General features: G+C 36.0%; 1 pseudogene; it reads left to right on the forward strand.

Annotated features, from left to right (window-relative positions):
- Positions 1 to 1,034: 1,034 nt before the first annotated feature.
- LOC148573189 (uncharacterized) lies at positions 1,035 to 4,076 on the forward strand (annotated as a pseudogene).
- Positions 4,077 to 10,659: the final 6,583 nt, after the last annotated feature.

The following is a 10,659-nucleotide window of genomic DNA, read 5'->3' on the forward strand; positions in this document are numbered from 1 at the left end:
ATCATTTGGTTGTAGTTTGGAAAATTGGATTGATTAATCAATCTACATAAAACAATTGTTTTTATTTTTATTTTTTTAGTTTGGGTACATATACAAATGTATTTGTTTATTTCGGTTAACATATATTTCCTTAATTTTTAAGAATTTATAAATAACTTTTGTAGTGTCAATCTATTATATATAATATAGTATTAGTTGAAAATAATATACCAATGATTTTATCGGCCATTTTCATTATCATAAGGTGTCAGTATATATAGAATTAAAATAAAATAATGTCATATTCGACTAAATTCTCATAGTGGTCCTCCAGATTCAGTCCGTGTACTAATTTAGTCTCTAAAATTTTAATTGCACTATTTATATCCTCCAGATTGCGATCTGGGCATCATAATGGTCCTTCGGTGAATTTCTGGCGTGGCTCAGCGACGGCCATGCTTATGTGACACAGCCACTGCCACGTTGAACATTTGAAACGACATCGTTTCATGGGGCAAACGTTTGAAAGCCTAAATGTCGCCATTTTGATCACAGTAAGAATAGTTATTTGGGTAAAGGGTTTGGCATTCGTTACGTCTTCTCCATATTTTCTCACCTCTCTCAACGCTTGGTCTCCTCCTCCATAATCTGAACAGTGGCGACAGGCAAGGGCACTGCTGCCTGCTCCCTGGTTTCTTAATATTGCTGTACTGAACTTGGGGGAAGGTTCGTGGTTCACCATTGAAGCAACGACTGAGGAACCGTTTAATCTAGCTTCAAGGTACAAATTTTATTTTATTTTTTTTTTATTTTTGGATCATTTTTCATTCCTAATATGGCCGATTGTTAAAGTTACTTGAACATGATGCATCTAGTTTGTGTTAGAATCCATATGTTGTTAGGGTTTTAGTCTTTTCCTTCTTCAAACCAGTAATGGATGCTCTGTTTCTTTTTAGTAGAACAGGGTGTAATCTCTGATGGTGTGTAATGTGCGTGTTTTTTGTTGTTCTTGTGTTGCATGCGTGTTAATTTTTTTTTCCTCTGTTATGTTGCAGATGGACGCCGAAGTGTTAGACATAATGTTTCATCATGGGAAAAATTTTGAGAGGGGTAAGGATGGGAGATGGATATACACACCTGACAATAAGCACTGTTTTGGTGATCTGGATGTGGACAGGTTGGATGTATTCTACCTGAGAAATTACTTCAAAGAGCTAGGCTATGAGACGATGAAGGAGGTTTGGTGGCAGGTCCCAGGGATGAGCCTAGAAGTAGGTTTGAGGCGTTTAGACTCTAATAACGAGTTGAGAGAGATGTGTTGTCATGGTGGAAAGAACAATGGAGTAGTGGAAGTCTACATTAAACATGGTATTTCAGAACCTGAAATAGTACAAGGACAGGATGTTGTTGTGCATGTTGATGACCAGGTGAGGGATCTTGGAGAGCAAGCCAAATCGAATTCCAGGATGAGTTTAAGCATGGTAACATACAAGTCCCAAGCTAAAGAGGCATTACCGAAGAAGACGAATGTAAATTGTAACATGGAGTCCCAGCCTAAGCCTAAGTCAAAGCCTAAGCCTAAGACAGTTCCCAAACCCAAACCCATGCCCAGACAGAACAATGTAACTAGGACTAGGAGATACTGTCTAAGGTCTTTAGGGAAACGTTTTTCAAAAGCAAAGGGAAATGCTGGTGACCATGTTGTTTTATCCTCTGAGTCAGACTCTCATGACAGCTACGAAAGTGCTAAGGACGAGGCGTATAAGCGACTAGAGCCAGATGATAGCTCGGATGAATCGGGCATTGGATATATTGTTCCTTCACACAAGAAGAAAGTCAACAAACCCAATCCAAAGAAGAAGGTCCAGGCAGAGAGTGGAAAGGAAAAAGGAAAGGCCAAGGTCTATGTTAATGATGATGAATTTGTGGAAGACGTTTCTGATGAAGATGTGGACATCGAATTTATGGGGAGAGGGAGAAAGGGGGATAACCATGACGCTTTTGATCCGGGGTTAGAATCGGATGGTGCCAATTCGTGGCACTCTTTGGAGATGAAAACACCACCTAACTCAGAGGATGAGCTGGTTGGAGAAGAAAGTTCGGAGGAGGTATTTTCGGTGTTTAGATAGGATGCTAGGTTCGGGGAACTGCATTTAGAAGTCGGGATGAAGTTCAATACTAAGTGGGAATTCAAGGAGGCAGTGAGGGAGTTCACTATACAAGAAGGGAGACGGATGAGGTTCAGGAAGAACGACAGGAAAAGGGTAAGGACAGTATGTAAGGTGAAGGATTGCAAGTGGGTTGTGTACGCATCAAGGGACCACGAAGACAGTTGCTGGCAAGTGAAGACATTCTTCAATAATCACACCTGTCCACGAGAGGATAGGAACAGGGCAGCAAATAGAAATTGGGTTGCAGGTAAGCTAGTCAAAAAACTAAGGAAAAATCCCAATTTCAGGAACTGTGAGGCTACAACATATTTCAAGACGAAATACGACTTGTCGCTCAATAGGAACTCTATATCACAGGCACTGTGTGATGCTAGGAATATAGTCTATGGGGATGCGAAGGAGCAATATGTCATGCTTAGGGACTATGGTGAAACACTGTTGAAAACCAACCCAGGATCCACTGTTCAGATTTGCACAAAGTCACAGCCTAATGGTGAGGTCATATTTGAGAGGATGTATGTCTGCTTGAGTGGGTGCAAGTCAGGTTTCAGGGCTGGCTGTCGTCCGTTAATTGTACTTGATGGGACTTTTCTAAAAACTATTTTCGGGGGACAAATTCTATCGGCTGTTGGACAAGATGCTAATCATCATATATACGTTATTGCCTGAGTAGTTGTGGAGGTGGAGAACTTTGAGAATTGGAAGTGGTTTCTAGAGTTGTTGCATGAAGACCTTGGAAGTTACAAGACTCATGGGTGGAACTTCATCTCTGATATGCAAAAGGTAATCTCCTAGTATAACCTTAATCTCACATAAGTTGTAATGTATAAAACTGTGTTAACTTGGTTTAGTACATAAAGTGTAGTAAACTTCTGTGAGTGATGATACGTCTGTTATTATTGTTTGATTAGTTACTATACTTGTGTGGTATGCTGTTTGTTATAACTTAGATAGGTACTAAATGGTGCAAATCAGGGATTATAATGATGAACGATTATAAATGATAGGGACTATTATGGTGAACGATGAGGAAAGTTAGGGACTGTTATGGTGATCAATGAAGAAAGTTAGGGACTGTTATGGTGAACTATTATCACTCGTAGGCACTGTTATAGTAACATGTTGTTTGCTGTCTTCAGGGATTACTGCCTACCATGAAAGCGGTGATGCCTGATGTGGTGGACTTAGGTAAAAGATTATGTACCTGCCAGTTCTGGATGTTAACAGGTTGTTTTTTTCCATCCACTTACCTTTTCTCATTGACTTTTACACTTGTCTTATAAATGATTTTGTTTTAACCTAAGCTAGTTGTAAATTGGACTTGTAGGGATTCCATGCGTTCATGCTTGTGCTGCACTGGCCAGAGTGAACAAGCGCCCGGAGGATTTCTACCACAAGTTCATAACCATGGAGTCTTACAAGGAAACATACAAGTACCACACCAATCCTATACCTGGCCAAGCCTTCTGGGAACAAAGTCAGTATAACAGGCCATTGGCACCACCAATCAAGAGGAAGCCAGGGAACCTTCAAACAAAGAGGAGGAAGGACTCCGATGAAGGCACAAGTTCTAGCAAGAAATCTAAGCCAGGTACAGCCATGAAAAGACAGCTTCGGCCTTTCACCTGCAAGTACTGATTGCAAAAAGGTCACACCAAGAGAGGATGTGAAAAGAAAAGAGCAGCTGATGCTGATCAAGCTGCAGCTGATGCTGCGGCTGTTGCAAAGGTTGCAGAGGCTGCTAAAGACCCTAAAAATGCAACTGCCCAAGCAACTGCAACTACCCAGGCCAATGCTACTGACACTGCAACTGCTACTAGTACAGCTACGGCTACTGCTAATATTACAATCAATTCTGCTCCTATTGGTCAAGCTTCAGAGATTGATCTGTCACAGCCAATTTGTTCTGAACCAGAAGATTCTTAAAAGATACAATAGTAATTCTATAATAAACCTTTTTAATTCATGGGCTAATAACTCTGAAAAAGGTTTAGTGGGTGACAAACTTTGGTTTTTATTTGTGGTTTGAAATTTGTGTAGTTCACTGAAGTAAGAGGGGAACCAGCCATAAGACCTGCCAAACTGCCTGCTAGAAGAAGGTCACCACCGACAACCTCTTCTACAGCACTGGACCCAATGAAGGGTGCGAGTTCTGCCACTGCCTCACGATTCACAAATTTTCTGAAGTTTGTGCCGACCCCTGGATTTAAGCATCCCCGGAAGAAGTGAACTTTCATATTAGGACATTAGACTTGTCAAGTGTTTGTTTTTTGTTAAAAGAAATAGTGACTGTGCGCACTCTAAACAATGGTTCATTTTGTTGATTACTAATCAAGTATGTCATGCTACTTGTTCAATTACTTATGGCTGTAATGTGTTAAAACTATGAATGGTTTGCCATATTTTGGTATAGATCAATTAATACTATCCATGGTTTGAATCAATCTTTCTGTTACTTATTTACATGTATTTTTACTTCATCCAACAGGATATTATATTATAGTAAACTAAGATCAGTTACATAAACCTTGTGATGTTACCACATAACACTTTCATTCATTACTTTGGGAACTACATTACATTGACATGTTCTCAACCCTTTAATAGCACCATTCCTACAAAAACAACAACTACTAAGAACCCAAACCCAAGAACATGAGTAATGAATTTCAGATTCCTAATGTCTGCCTCCATCTTCCCCATTCGCCATGCAAAGTTCATCTTCCTGTCACCATCATCATCTTCTGAAATAGCTCTTTCAGGCAACTCCTCTTGCACACAATTAGCCCAGACGAATAACCCACACCATGTTTTCCCACTTGTCTGCAAACAACCAAAAAAATCAACCAAAAAAAATTCAATCAGCTACAAATCATTTACCTTTACTCACATTATAGTTGGGGCAACCAAAGAAAGGGCTTGTTAGGATGCTTCTCCGTCCCTGACCACCTTAGCACCGAGCGACAACCACAGCCGCACCAGTCCAGAATCCGCCCATGCTTGCTTCGCGTTGTGCTTCTCCCTCTCCAGTTCTCCATCGACGATGATCAGTTCGAACTTCTTGCAACATGGCTCCCAGTTCCTCTCATGGGGGACAGCTATTGGTGTACACAACAGATGCAGAAGGAGACATTGATAGAGAAAACCACATTGAGGGGAGGCCAACGAAGTTTTAGGGTTTAAACATAAAGACAGGGACTACATTGGGAAATTTTACAACACAATCCACGTCATCTGTACACTCTGACGTCCAACGTGGCAGTGGCTGTGCCACATAAGCATGACCGTCGCTGAGTCACGCCAGAAATTTACCGAAGGATCATTATGGTGCCCGGATCGCAATCTGGAGGACATAAATAGTGCAATTAGAATCTCAGGGGCTAAATCGGTGCACGGACTGAATCTGGGGGACCATTATGGGGATTTAGTCGTCATATTCCTACTAAATCCTACTATACATTGAAAGAAACACGAACGCATTACTAATACATATATTTTTTTTTTCGTATCGCGACGATTTTATGAGCACAAACAATTATTAAGAAAAAGCTGTACACACAAAAAATACGATTTTTTGTTTCTTCCTAAAGGATTTTGTTGTTAGATCGGGTTTGGCAAGAATTGATTTAGTACTTTATGTTATGATGATAATCATAATAAATTACTTTTTATTATAACTAACTGTTACGAGTATTACAAGAATTAATTAAAGATGATATCAAATTAAATTAAGAAAGAATTTGCACTATCAAAATAATAAATAATATACTTTAAAATTAGATCATATTCATAAAGAGCTGTTGCATTTGAATTTGAGGAATAAAGCAAAAGAGATCTTCTCTTTGATACCAATAGCTATAAGTATAATAGATGGAATGACTAATTTTGTGAAAAAAAAATTATATCAACCTTGAAAAGAGTATATCAATTTTTATATAAAAATAAAGATAAAAAAAGACAATTATTGATCTGATTTGATACACAAACTTATTTCTTTGTCATATTGAATGTGATTTTGTTTTCTTGTGTCTAGAATTAAAGATCAATTTAAAAGATAAAAAAGGCAAAGAGAATTCATACAAAGCCAAAATTTAATCATTGTTTGAGTGTTTGTATTTGAAAGTGTGCTTGTTAGAGTATATTTGGTTCTTTTTAACTAAGTTGGGTTAACACCTAAGTGATTTACTAAGTTTGGAATAGTTTAGGTGGTTTACAAAAGTATGAGTCTCTTAAAATTGGTGTTTGTAATCAATTTTAATTATAATAAAAATTCTACTATTGTTATGGTGGAGACTGGATATACGTCACATTGCATTTTGTAGCCAAACTAAGATATATTGTGGTGTTACTCTTCTTCTTTCTCAAAATCTGCAACCTGTAATTTCGTTTTGTTTTCCTACCGCAGGATGAGACCAAAACGAAAATAATCTCGTGTTTATCAGTTTTGCTGCATAATCTGAAAAAGTGTTTATCACATGTGTTTCCTTGATTCAACCTCCTTCTCAACTCAAAAACCTTCAATTGGTATCAGAGTTTAGACTTAAGGGGCAAGTTTCACAGCTTGGATTTAACGATCCATGACAAACAATATTGTTGCGTTCACTCTAACGGAAGGACAATCCAACAATAGGCCGTCATTCTTTAATGGTACTAACTATGTCTATTGAAAAGAAAGGATGAGAATCTTCGATTACAACATCTAAAAAATCACTCTCAATGGACTAAACATTCCTACCAAACTCAATGAGGAAGAAAATTCTGTTCCAAAAGAGGATAGTGAATGGAACAACGAAGACAAAAAAAATTGAGTTAAGTGCCAAAGCTATCAATTTGATGCATTGTGCAATTAGTTTTGAGAAATTTAGAAAAGTCTCAAGGTGCAAAACCGCAAAGGAGATATGAGAGAAGCTGTTGCCCACTCATGAAAGAACTGAACAAGTTCGAGAAACTCGTATTAACAAGCTTATGAAAGAGTACGAAATGTTTCTCATGAAGGCATAAATGAGATATTTGAAAGATTCTTCGTAAATCATCAATAATCTTGATGCTATGGGAAAGAAACACACTAGAAAAAAGCTCGTGAGAAAGATCCTAAAAAGCCTTACTAAAGAATGGGAAAGCAAGAGCATTGCTATCGCTGAAGGGAACTGTTCGGTAGGTCGGGTATCAGACGGTTCGGGTTGATATCCTGGTTGGAGAGGGGGAGATCTCGCCTGGTCGTACGTCACCGGGTTGGGGTAGGCGACGTCCCGAGCACTTCGCGTGAGGAGGGGGTGTCACCTGCAAAGACACTCCGACGCTCTAGTCAGTGATATGTGCAGGCGAAAAAGGGGTATGTGGAATGTAACGTACCTTGGGGGAAAGGCAGGACCTTCCCCATATATACCATGTCAGAGGTGGGCCCATCAAGGACAGGCCCACCTTCCTTGATGCCTCCTTCTCACAGCTGAAGCGTAGCTGGCAGGGACACGTGTCCGGATCGGCGACTGAGCGTCTCGCTCCCGACCGTCCGGGTCGGGTGGTGCTCGGGTCGGACCGATCCGCTAGTGGTTTGGGCCAGGCCGTAACAGGAACAATCTAAAAAAATTTTCTACGACGAGATGAAAGGAAACTGTTGGCTTATGAAACAACTCGTCATGAACCAAAGAAAAAGGATCTTGTACTAAAATCCAAGATCTCTTCCAAAGATGAAGAATCAGAAAATGATCTCTCTGATGATGAGCTTATTTTCTTCGCTAGAAGGCTTAAAAAGAATGATGAGACAAAGTGGAAAAGAATCTTTTTCAAGGGACTTTAAAAGAGACCAAAACAAGATTATCTATCACCACTGTAGAGAATCTGACCATTATAGATTAGACTGTTCACAAAAGAAGAAGGAGGACAGCAACAAAAGAGAGAAGAAGAAAGTTCTTATGACATTATGGGAGGATATCGAAAATGATGCCAAGGAAGAAGACTATAATCATGTAGCCTAATTTTGTCTTATGACTGATCAAACTAATTATGATGAGGTAAATTATACTAAATTTTCAGTTGATCAATTATATTTTATTATTAATGATTTAAATAAAAATTCTGCAAAGCTTTTCGAAAAATATAGTAATATAAAAATAAAAATAAAGTATTGAAATTAGAGAATGCGAAACTCAAAGAACAATTAAGTAAAGTCGAATCCTCTAGTATTTTGAAACAAGAAAATGAGTTTTTAGAAACTGAGATAGAGGATTTAAAAATGAGAAATTTTGCTACTGCATCAAATGAGTTCTGGCTGAAAATGAGAAATTGCAAGAGAAGATAAAAAACCTAAATATTGATTTAGTAAAATTTGTTTAAGATTCTGAAAATTTAGACAAAATTATTGCTAATTAAAAACCTTTTTTTATAAAATCTGGTATTGGTTTTGTGGAAAAAAGAAAATCAATTTAAAAAAATAATTTTGAAATCTCTTCGTCCAAAACCAAAAGGACTAAATTAATTTTTCATTAAAAAATAAAATGACTCTTATATCAAAAACAAGAATCTTTCTCTTAATTTTAAAATTCCAACAAGAAGCAACACTTGTTCCAATTATCATAGAGCTGGACTTTCTTCTCTTCAATCTTTATTTACAAAAAAAAGTTGATAATCATGTTTATAATATTATTTGTGATTATAATGTTTTGGACAACAAAAAAGAATTAGCATCAAATGATCCAAACTAGTTTGGATACATAAAACTTCTTAAAAGTATTGTAGGTTTGCCTTACATGCATCTAAAAAGAAGCTGTTGGACAAGATGCTACAACTAAAGTGTAACCAATTTCTGCAGATGCTGCTGATATAATTTTTTTTTGAAATGACGAATTTTTTTGAGTTTTTATCTTTCTGATTGAGACGAAATTTTTTGGGTAGATAATGAACAAATTTTTTTGAATAATTATGTAATTTCTGTATTTATTCAAAAAACTTTTTCTTACTACATTAAAACAGATTTTAATCAAAGTATTTTTTACATTAATCATTTTATTTATTTTAAAAAATCTTTTTTAAAATTTCTTTTCAAATCTATTTCTAACATTTTTCTATTTATGGAGTTCTTATTCTTGCAAAACTTTTTAATGCCTTTAGTATTCCATATGCCGTTTCACTGCTGCTGTTGTTTGAACCTCTCTTTATTTTCCTTCTTGATGATAAAATAGGAAAAAAGTAAAGATTAAATTATACGTGTTTCAAATATTCATGATATGAAGAGATCAAATATTATTTAAAAGTTATTAGTTTATTTTGATGTATTTTGATTTTTATTTATTTAGTTACTAGATTGGGCTTTATATTTATGGGCTCTAGGATTTTTTTTATTTTAACCTAATAAGATGTTATAAATATCTCCTTAGCTATTGTAGCCGTAGTATTGAGTGATTAGAGGTGTCAAAGCACTTTTTGATTTCGTGATTAAACCATGGTGTTAATAAGTAAGGTTGAGTGAGTCTCACTCTTGTTGCACATAAAATTGGATAGAAAGTTTAGGAGTCCCTTCTATTCAATTTCCAAACTATGATGTGAATAAGTTAGGTTGAGGAGTCCCTTTCTTGTTACATTAAGAAATTGGATAGAAAGTAGAATTATTCTCTTTGTATTCAATTTCAACTTATCCTTTTTGTTTCTATTTCAATTACAATTTATCTTTTCTATTCAATTTTAATTCTTGTCTTGTTTATCTTTTTATTTCGTATCATTTGGTATTAGAGCTCAGGTATTAAATTAATCCTTATTAATCTATGTCTGTTCTTCTTGTATTAAAAAAATAATAAAAAAGATTTCAGTGTCTCTTATGTCCTTCTTTTACGTTCTTATCTTTTTTGTTTGTATTTTATTATTATCTTGCCGTTCTTGTTGATTCTATATTTAAAAAAATAAAAAAGTATACAGTGCAAAAAAAATACAAAAAAAATATCTTTATCCCTTTTCGTATACTATTTTTCCAGCTATAAGATTCGAGAACGAATCTTTTTTGAAGAGGAGGAGAATGATACGTGTTTCAAATGCTCGTGATATGATGAGATTAAATATTATTAGTTTATTTTGATATATTTTAATTTTTATTTATTTAGTTACTAGATTGGTCTTCATATTTATGGGTTTTAGAATTTTTTCTTGTTTTAACCTAATAAGAAGTTATAAATATCTCCGTAGCTATTGTAGTCGTAGTATTAAGCGATTGAAGGTGCCAAATCACTTTTTGGTTTCGTGAATCGTGATGAAACTATGTTGTTGACAAGTAAGGTTGAGTGAGTCCTTCTATTGTTGTACGGGAAATTGGATAAAAGGTTGAATAATCCTTCGATTCAATTTCCAAACTATGATATGGACAAGTTAGATTGAGAAGTCCCTTTCTTGTTACATCAAGAAATTAGATACAAAGTAGAGTGATTCTCTTTGTATTCAATTTCAACCTATCATTTTTGTTTCTATTTCAATTATAATTTATCTTTTCTATTCAATTTCAATTCTTGTCTTATTTATCCTTTTA

The sequence above is a fragment of the Arachis ipaensis genome, chromosome B2, assembly GCF_059453495.1.
Source record: "Arachis ipaensis isolate K30076 ecotype BB chromosome B2, ASM5945349v1, whole genome shotgun sequence".
In the NCBI taxonomy this organism is placed as follows: domain Eukaryota; kingdom Viridiplantae; phylum Streptophyta; class Magnoliopsida; order Fabales; family Fabaceae; genus Arachis; species Arachis ipaensis.